The sequence below is a fragment of the Schistocerca americana genome, chromosome 2 (genome assembly GCF_021461395.2).
Source record: "Schistocerca americana isolate TAMUIC-IGC-003095 chromosome 2, iqSchAmer2.1, whole genome shotgun sequence".
In the NCBI taxonomy this organism is placed as follows: domain Eukaryota; kingdom Metazoa; phylum Arthropoda; class Insecta; order Orthoptera; family Acrididae; genus Schistocerca; species Schistocerca americana.
Genome location: NC_060120.1, coordinates 842,919,116 through 842,928,621, shown reverse-complemented (window position 1 = coordinate 842,928,621; position 9,506 = coordinate 842,919,116). Strand labels below are relative to the sequence as shown.

At 42.7% G+C, this 9,506-nt stretch overlaps 1 pseudogene; it reads left to right on the top strand.

Annotated features, from left to right (window-relative positions):
* The first annotated feature begins 6,339 nt into the window (after positions 1 to 6,339).
* On the top strand, positions 6,340 to 6,457 carry LOC124597482 (annotated as a pseudogene).
* The last annotated feature ends 3,049 nt before the right edge of the window (positions 6,458 to 9,506 follow it).

Here is a 9,506-nt window from a genome sequence, read left to right as displayed (position 1 = left end):
AGGCAAAGGGTAAATGCCACTTAGTTCAGAATTACTTGCTTCCTCACACTATCGTCATCTGAGCTCTGGTCCGTGGACGAACCACTGGAATTGCCCAAGGATATAATTATATTTTCTTTATTACCCTCGACAAACACTTCACTTTTCTATGCTTCTTTAACAACCGTTTCCGTATGGCGTACAACATTTCTCCACTTCTCGGGCGTTGTTTGTGCCCTGCTTCCTCTAACAGTCTTTGAATTACTGCAACAGCGAGGCTTTTGTTATTCGTTGCCCTGTAATTTTTAATTTGTGCCCGAGTCATTTCGATGGCGTTAAAGTGGCAGTGGTATGGTGGAAGCCTAAGAACCCTGTGGCCGTGTTCAATAGCTACCTCGTGCACAACATACTGTTGAGACTTTGGCTTATTTTACTTTACTATTCCCATGATCTCTGCCTTACGTAAATCGTCCTGAATTTTCGCGTTGTAGCGTTTCAACAATGTCGGCTTTTTTCTTTGCCATCGTTGGATAATAGCTGAGTGGCATGGGGTATTATCCATTACAATGACAGACGGCCGATTTAATTTAAGTTTTCCTATAGTTGCCCCTTGAACCACTTCAGGAAACGATCGTGGTTCATCTGCTCGTGGTAGTCATTTGTTTTCCTCGATTTGTAAACGAGGAGACAGTTAGGTACGAAACTAAATGGCTCTGAGCACTATGGGACTTAACATCTGTGGTCATCAGTCCCCTAGAACTTAGAACTACTTAAACCTATCTAACCTAAGGACATCACACACGTCCATGCCCGAGGCAGGATTCGAACCTGCGACCGTAGTACGAAACTAGATGCAGTTCCAGCATGAAAGACAATAATGCTTGCTCCCTTTCCCACCGGAACTTCCACATATGCTGTCATCTGCCCGATCTTTTCTGACAGAATGAGCTTCGTTTATCCAGGTTTCATCGAGCCACACAATGTCTTCAGACTGCACTGTAACTATAGCTATCAAAAATCGACAACGGCATGCTACGGTGTCGCCTCTCTCCATTATAATTTTCTGTCCATTAATTTTTTTATAGCGAAAACCGAGGGCTCTGACAACCGTTAACAAAGACGCATTGCTGCCACTGAATAACTCTACCTCGCGCAGAGTAACCCACGGTTTTTTAAGAGTTGGACATTCTTTTCTCTCGTAATGTCCATATACGTGGTGGCGTGTTTATTGCAGTAAAGAAATTCGATAAAATCCAGCGAGGTTATCACGGATTCCGAATGTAAATTAATCTGGGTGAAATTGAGTGTCAAAGAATGGTCAAAAATGGTGATCGGATTCTTCTACAGACCACCTGTTTCAGGATCTGTAGCTGTAGAGCGTTGCAGACAGAACTTGCAGAATATCATTAGTAATTTCCTGTCACGCCGTTGCAACAGGGGGTGACTTCAACTTGCCAGGTATACATTGGGAGTGTTATGCCATCAAAACTTGTGACAGAGACAGGGAATTCGTGTGGCATTGTCCGAAAATTGTCTTGAGCAGATAGTACGAGAACCAACGCGTGAGGGTAAGGTCTTAGACCTCCTGGCAACGAACAGACCTGAACTTATCGAATCAGTTAACGCAGAGGAAGTTATCGATGATGATTAGGCTGACAGCATCTATGATGACGGGTCCTACAAGGAATGTTACGAAAAGTAAGAAGATATATTTGTTCAGCAAGAGTGACAGAATGCAAATCTCAGAATATGTCAGCAGTCACCATCAAATATTCGGTGATGAGGACGAAGATGTGGAGACCAAATGGAAAAAATTCAAAGGCATCGTTCAATATACCCTAGACAAGTATGTTCCGAATAAGGTCTTGAGGGATAGAAAAGATCCACCACGGTTTAATAGCCGTGTTAGAAAAGCGCTACGTAAACAAAGAGCACTTCATCTCAGATTCAAGAGAAGTAAAAACCTAGCTGACAAACGGAACGAAGCGAAAATGAGCGTAAGGAGAGCAACGAGACAACCGTTCAACGATCTTGAAAGTAAGACGTTGTCAACCGACCTGAGTAAAAACCCTAAGAGATTTTGGTCGTACCTAAAATCAGTAAGTGGGCCAAAATCATCTATTTATTCTCTCAGAGACCACATCGGCATCGAAATGGGTGATAATAGAGAGAAGGCCGAAATACTGAATTCTATCTTCCGAAGTTGTTTCACCGCGTAAGATCGTAACACTGTCCCTCCCTTCAATCGTCGTACAAACGTCGAAATGGCAGATATTGAGATAACCGATCGCGGAATTGAAAAGCAGCTACAATCGCTTAGTAGTGGAAAGGCGTCAGGACCAGATAAGATACTTACAAGAGTCTATAAAGATTATGCGGAAGAACTTGATCCCTTCTAGTAGTAATTTATCGTAGATCGCTTGCGCAACGAAATGTACCTGGAAAAGCTACCACTGGAAAAAAAGCGCAGATCATTCCCGTTTTTAAGAAAGGCCGTAAGACAGACCCACGCAATTATAGATCTTTATCTTTCACGTCAATCTGTTGTAGAATTATGGAACAAGTTTTTGGAAAATGAACATCTCCGTTATAAAAATCAACATGGATTCCGCATACAGAGATCCTGCGAAACTCAGCTCGCTCTGTTCCTCCATGAGATAAACAGCGCAATGGACAACGGCGCTCGGGTTGATGCTGTGTTCATTGATTTCTGTAAGGCATTTGGCACCGTCCCGCGTTGCCGTTTAATGAAAAAAATACGAGCTTACAGAGTGTCGGAGCAGACTTGCGTTTGGATTCAAGACTTTCTTGCAGACAAAACTCAACACGTCGTTCTTAACGGAACAAAATCGACAGATGTAAAGATAATGTCCAGAGTACCACAGAGAAGTGTGATAGGACAGTTGCTGTTTACGATATATATAAATGGGCTAGTAGAAAGCGTCGGATGCTCTTTAAGGCTATTCGCAGATGATGCAGTTGTCTGTATCAAAGTAGCAACGCCAGAAGAAGTTGCAGAACGACCTTCAGAGGATTGATGAATCTTGCAGGCTCTGGCAGTTGACCCTGAACGTAAATAAATGTAACGTATTGCGCATACATAGGAAAAGAAATCCACTACTGTACAGCTACACTATTGATGACAAACAGCTGGAGACAGCGTCTGCCATAAAATATGTAGGCATAACTATCCAGAGCGACCTTAAGTGGAATGACCACATAAAACAGATAGAGGTGAAACGTCCCCTTTGAAAAATTATGAATGGCTGTGCTGGTAATCTTCTACGTTATTTGATTTTCAAACAGCTGAGCAAAACTCAACGTACTCAGACAGTTTTCTCTTTACTTATTCTGATCATCACTAAACTGACGCACAATATTTTTAGTGCAACGCTATCTGACTTTCAATAATTCCTACAAAAGAATGGCCCTGACTAACAATAACTTATGCCGCGCGGGATTAGCCGAGCGGTCTAGGGCGCCGGGATTAGCCGAGCGGTCTAGGGCGTTGCAGTCATGGACTGTGCGGCTGGTCCCGGCGGAGGTTCGAGTCCTCCCTCGGGCATGGGTGTGTGTGTGTTTGTTCAAATATGGTTCAATTGGCTCTGAGCACTAGGTCATCAGTCCCCTAGAAATTAGAACTACTTAAACCTAACTAACCTAAGGACATCACACACATCCATGCCCGAGGTGTGTGTGTTTGTCCTTAGGATAATTTAGGTTAAGTAGTGTGTAAGCTTAGGGACTGATGACCTTAGCAGTTAAGTCCCATAAGATTTCACACACATTTAACAGTAACCTATACTTTTCATGAATCACTTACCTCACAAAAATCTTCGTTACTCGAACTACTGCAATACAGTGAGCGCCAATCCTGCTAGATAAATAATACACTAACTTCTGATAGGCATAGTTAGCAAATGAAAGATTTTGGTAGATAACAAACAATGTATTTACCTTAGTAGCGTTCAAAAGTCATTATATATATATATATATATATATATATATATATATATATATATATAATTTTGCGACATCAAATTAAACAAATTTCTTTTTTCTGATGGACAACGTCCAGATCGTCCGCTCAAATCTCTGGCATCTCCCTCCCCACATCCACCACTGCTGGCGGCTCACCTCCAACTGCCCAAAGCTACGCGCTGTTCACATCCAGCTGTCCAACACTACAATAGCGAATATTCCAACAATATGAACTAGCCACAGACTGCACACAGCACAGTCAGTGATTTTCGTACAGAGCGTTACGTGGCGTTACCAACATAAAAACCTAAACAGCCTACTAACAGAGGGAAAAGCAGACACCAGACTCGTATCATCGAAATAATCTTAAGGAAATGTAACTCATCCACGAAAGAAGTGGCTTATAAGGCGCTTGTTCGCCCGGTTCTTGAATATTGTTGATCTATCTGGGATCCATATCAGGTAGAAGTGATACGGGAGATTTTGAAGATCCAACGAAGAGCGACGCGTTTCGTCACAGGATAGTTTAGGTGGTGAGAGAGCGTTCCGGATATGCTTAACAAACTCCACTGCAGATGTTGACAAGAGAGGCGTGGTGCATCACAGACAGATTTACTATTGAATTTTCGGGACACCACTTTTCAGGAGGAGCCGGACAGTACATTATGTCCCCCCACATACTTCTCACGTATTGACCACGAGGAGAAAATTTGAGAAATTACAGCCAATACAGAGACTTACCGACAATCATTCTTCCCACGCGTTCGAGTGGGACAGGGTTGGAGGGATCAGATAGCGGTATCGGATGTACTCTGCGCCACACACAATTAGGTGGCTTGCGGAGTATGTCGTAGATGTAGGTGAAAAGCATCTTGTTGAAAAGAGTCCAAGTTTGTTACATGTGGTTCTGACCATTTCTTCTTTCCGGGTTTCCGCAGTTTGGATGAACTTCTCCTTCTGCACAGTATTTGACGATAGTATTTTTGTATATCTTCTAGGCACCTGCAGTTCTTTCGACTACCTTCGCCAGAGGCAAAAGAATTGCACTATTATTCCTCTCTTTGTCGAAATATTCTCGCACCGAGCACACAAACCCAAGTGATGACCACGCGAAACATATGTAGATCGCTGGCTGAACTTCCCGTTTATCAGCCACAATTTTTTGCACACTTCCACTGCAAGCTTTAGACATTTTGAAGCAGAAAATAAACTCCCCGCACACAGAAACAAAGCACACAACGAAACGAACTGCAGCTGTTTACGTCATCGGCCGCGAGCATCGTCTACAATTGGCTACAGTAGCTGTTACCTGTAGTGGCAGAGAGATCTGACAACGGTGAACGGTACAGGAGGTGCGGCCAACCGCTTTCTATAATAGGCTGCAGCTGTGGAACAGTTAGACGTCAATCACTTTGTTATTCCGAATCGTGTAGCCAGTGAGAGTGGGACGAGGCGTGAGGCATTGGCACTTGCCAGTAGCCATACCACAACAGCTGATGGACCGATGGATCGCCAGGAGACAACGACACACCACGTTGTCTTCTCAGAGACTCCAGTTAAAATCACATGTCAGGTTCATGGAGCCATTACTATCAAACAGGTGTTACTGTCGGGGCTAATGACCGATCCTATTAGCACAACAGCATAGGAATAGGACGCTACCACTGTTTTTAAAACTGCCCTAGTAGACTCAAAAAGTTTTTACTACCGCGGACGATTTTAACTGTAATGTTTCACAGTTCCACTTCAGTACCTTACGATTTATGCTGAAGATAGTTGATTTTGCGCTAAATGCACTGAACTTCAGCGTACGGCCATATTTCTCGATGCCAATGCAGTCACTGATACTACTCTACTCAGAACTTCCTTTTTCAAATGTTACCTTAACTGAGAACTACCAGTGAGCAGCTAGGGAGTCTGCTGGAGTCGACTTGCAGAATAAAGCGCTAAGAAGGCATCGCAGATTAAATGAAGTATAACACCATCACAGAACTGTGACCAGCTACGTTTGCCGGCCGATGTGGCCGAGCGGTTCTAGGTGCTACAGTCTGGACCGCGAGGTTCGAATCCTGCCTCGGGCATGGATGTGTGTGGTGTCCTTAGGTTAGTTAGGTTTAAGTAGTTCTAAGTTCTAGAGGACTGGTGACCACAGAAGTTGAGTCCCATAGTGCTCAGAGCTATTTGAACCAGCTACGCGAATGCATAAACTGAAATATTTCTTCACTTCCCACTGCCTATTTTTGTTTCTTAGTTAACTTTCAAGCTTACGTCTGGAACACATTTGTAACTTTCTAAAGACTAGACAACAACTAGTATCTTTTGTTCTAATGTAGATTGGGCTTTACTTCTTATCAATTGAGAATCGTCTTCTAACAATGCGGCAACGGCCTTGCCGCAGTGGATACACCGGTTCCCGTGAGATCACCGAAGTTAAGCGCTGTCGGGCGTGGTCGGCACTTGGATGGGTGACCATCCAGGCTGCCATGCGCTGTTGCCATTTTTCGGGGTGCACTCAGCCTCATGATGCCAACTGAGGAGCTACTCGATCGAATAGTAGCGGCTTCGGTCAAGAATACCATCTTACGACCGGGAGAGTGGTGTGCTGACCCCACGCCCCTCCTATCCGCATCCTCCACCGAGGATGACACGGCGGTCGGCACTCGTGGCCTGAAGACGGAGTGAGTGCTTCCAGCAATGTTATCTGGGATGTTGCATTCAAAGCTGAAGTTAGTGTGGTGTGACAGAACAAATATTTATAAATATATTATTTAATATATTATTAATATTATATTACATATATATTATATAATATTTTAAATAATATAAATATTATTTTATTATTTCAACTGTTATAATTTCTTAGACTTTCTCGGCGATTCGTTGTTATCTCGCAGAAGCACCTGATTCGACGCCCAGTTACGACATCGAAATATATTGGGAAGACGCGGCCATCGATAGTACACTCGGTCCTACAAGGCGATTTCAAGTGCTACTGTTGTGACGATTACATGTAATCGTTACAGTTAACTGTGAAGACTGGAGTGATCGCCATTGTGGACTTCCCTCCAAACGGTCGAGAAGTCATAAAGGATATCCAAGTCTTAGCCAGCAGTTATACTTTTGTGCGGGGTACAACTTTGTAAACGTGCAGCAGTGTCTGGCAGTAATTTAACGGCATCAACAGACTTCAGGCAAACACGCGTGTTCCTCTAGTCAATACTACTATAATTACTATAATGGGAGTGTTCTGTTGTATCCGTTGCAGTATCATAAGGAAAAGAGGTCCAACTGCCAAATTATTGTCAAGATATAACGAAAAAGACAGCTGTTTGTCATTTTATTACTTAGAAAAGACATAAAAGTCAAAGTAGAAGTAGTCGTGAAGGAACATCTTTGTTGAATAAAAGCATGATATAAATGTAACCAAGTGGTAGCGTTACAACATCGGAGGTCCTGGCTTTTCTTTCTAGGTGATTTATTCAGTGCATATTTAATGCTCTGGAAAAGATGCATTCCCAAATCCGTTATTTCAGTACACCTCTCATATCGTATTTAGAAAACCTCTTAAACATTTTATTGCTTTCTCTTGTAAGGTAAATGAGACTATATTTTGTTTAGATTTCCGCATTTTGTATTTTTCATATTGGTATACCTGTCAAGTTGGGAAAAAATTGGATATTTGTGGTAAGTTCCTATCGGATCAAACTGCTGGGGTCATCGACCCCTAGGCTTAATCCAACTTACGTTAAGGACAACACGCACACCCATGCCCGAGGAAGGACTCAAACCTGCCAGGGTGGGGTGGGGGTGAGGGGTGGGGGCTACCCCGCGCGTCGTCGAGTTGGATTTTGGCGCAAATACATATGACTGAGTAACAGCTAGTTGGCCAGACTGAAAAGGAAGTACGTTCAAAAAGCACAATCTTAAACCTCAGTGAATATTACGACATTGTCGGAAAATTTGGGACTATCTACAGACTTGGATCTGATACACATGTTGCTGACTGGGAGAAATCGTTTAAAGATGCCATGAAACCTCCCTCTGCATGCCAGAGGCCTTAATTAAAAAGAAAGGTCAGAGTCCTATTACTATTCAAGAGGAACAAAGTTACAACCCTGATACTGGATGTGGTAAAAGTATCTACAAGAAGGGTAAATCCTGGATGGGAGTAAAACCAGCGAAGGACTTGCTATCTGAGGACTTTCACAGGCCCTCCGTCTTGTGGAGAAATCTTCGAAGGCTATGAATATGCAAACCTCAATCTGCAGCTGAACCTCTCGCTCCTATTGAGGATTTAAATGAGGATCTAAATGAGTGTTTCATCACGCCTACATCACTACTTGACCAAAGCACAACGACGCAAACCATCGATTCCCTTTTAGTATCTGCGGCCAGCACAAACGAAAAATTTTTTTCTGCAGCCGGTAAGCCTTAACACTGGCAGCAAATCAACTGCGTGAATTGGTTGTGCAGTGGCAGGACACAACAGTATTACAATACAAATGATCAGTTTCCCCGTCGATCCATTACTGCCGATAATGATGTATATTTTTAACCATTCTCTAGCCTCCAGCATTTTCCCAATTGCCTGGAGAAGGGACTCATTAAACCTCTGCCCAAAAAGGAATCTGCCGAAGGACCTTCTGACTATAGGCCCATTTGCATTCTAGCAGCATTATTTAAAGCTATGGTTCACAATCAGCTTACCGGTTACTTAACCTCAAATAACCTCCTGGATGAATACCAATCTGGTTTCCAGATAAATCGCAGTGCGACGACTGTTCTTGTAAAAGTGAATGACGAACTGAAGCTATGGACAAACACGAGCGACTGTTATGTGCATTTGGGATTTCAACGAATCTTTCGACACTGACGATTTTGTTATTCTACTTGCTAAAGTCAAAACTTTTCTTCAAGTGCTGTACAATGGTTTCAGTCATACCTTACACACGGCCAAAAGTGTGTATTGAACGGAAAAAAAGAGGTCACAATGGAAGAATATAGTATCAGGTGTCCCACAAGGATCATTATATGTTAATGATGATATGTTGAGTATTATCTCCCACTGCAAATACCATTTATACGATGATGACCTTCAGTTATACCTAAACCCAACGAATCTGCGCACTGCATTCCAGAGCGTAAATGCTGACTTGCTTTATCTGAATGTGTGCAGAATATAGGTTTGAAACTTAAAACATCTGAAAAGCAAATTTTCTTCCACAAAACCTATCATCTGCCACTATCCCAACGACTTGCTGTGTGGCACGATTTGAAACAAATGTTAGAGTGGAAAATCATCGCGTCTTCCACGTCACCTTACTGCGGTCCTCTACTTGTTGTAAGGAAACCCAACGAGAATATCAGAGTTGTTTTGGATGCAGGTGCAATTAATGAGATTATATTACCTGTTCGCACGAAACATAAGAATTTAGAGGAGCAACTCCAGAAATTTTTAGATTCTAAGTATTTTTATACGATAGATTTGACCAATTGGTTCTGGCAAGTCGAAATCACGCCAGATTCTAGAAGGTATACCGCGTTTA